Source organism: Octopus bimaculoides, chromosome 28 (assembly GCF_001194135.2).
Source record: "Octopus bimaculoides isolate UCB-OBI-ISO-001 chromosome 28, ASM119413v2, whole genome shotgun sequence".
NCBI lineage: Eukaryota > Metazoa > Mollusca > Cephalopoda > Octopoda > Octopodidae > Octopus > Octopus bimaculoides.
Genome location: NC_069008.1, coordinates 16,298,355 through 16,299,151, shown reverse-complemented (window position 1 = coordinate 16,299,151; position 797 = coordinate 16,298,355). Strand labels below are relative to the sequence as shown.

At 44.0% G+C, this 797-nt stretch overlaps 1 protein-coding gene across 2 annotated transcripts in view; it reads right to left on the bottom strand.

Moving 5' to 3' along the window:
* LOC106868517 (zinc finger protein 678-like) overlaps positions 1–616 on the bottom strand; it is a 4,113-nt gene extending 3,497 nt beyond the window's left edge. The window contains exon 1 of one of the 2 annotated variants that reach the window (XM_052977559.1): positions 491–616. The gene's annotated coding sequence lies outside the window, so the exon portion shown is untranslated. The remainder of the gene's footprint in view (positions 1–490) is intronic. The other variant, XM_052977560.1, reaches the window with a different exon arrangement.
* Positions 617–797: the final 181 nt, after the last annotated feature.

The following is a 797-nucleotide window of genomic DNA, read 5'->3' as shown; positions in this document are numbered from 1 at the left end:
AAACACAAATTTAATATAAAAACATATTTCCTGAGTAATAGATAGATAGATAGATAGAGAGACAGACAGACATATAGCTCGCTCCGGCCAGTCATGGTATTAGCTGTCAGTAGCCAAAGAATCGACAGGCAGACAGACAGATACTTCACTCGCAGTGAGCACTTTCACTTCTGACAGCTAATAGCATGATAGTGCTCTACTTAGGAACATTCTGCTCAACATGGCTCACTGTAGCGTAGTGTTGTGTGCTCTGGAGTAAAGCAATCTGAATTAGATATGACCAGAGAAGCTAAAGAGAGGGGATGACAGCACGTTAGGCCACAGTCCCCCGGGACCCACGAAGGGTAAAGCTGAAAACCTGGACATCTTGAGAGACGGGAAGGGCGGAACCGAACACTCAATACACGGTATAAGTATTCCCGGATTTCTGGAAGCCAGATAAGAGATCCGGCACGTACGATCAATCGATGGATAGGTGTGTATATCTTACCTGTAATGCTATACAAATCAATATTTGGTGTGAAAATATATTTACTCACACCAAAATTCCGTGAAGACACACAAAAACACGCTATTCCTCTTCCGCGTCAAGCAGGTTGTAGCGGAAACGGAAGTAGGGTGTGTCATGTGACAAATGTAATCCGCCCGCTCTCCAGATTAGAGGTAAATTCCCCCCATCGCTATGTTATGAGTTCAAATTCCGCGGAGGTACTTTATTTCATTCACTCCTTTTGCAGTGGAAGAAGTAAGGGTGGATATGGAGTATATGTAATCTGGGTATACCCCCCCCCCTTTAA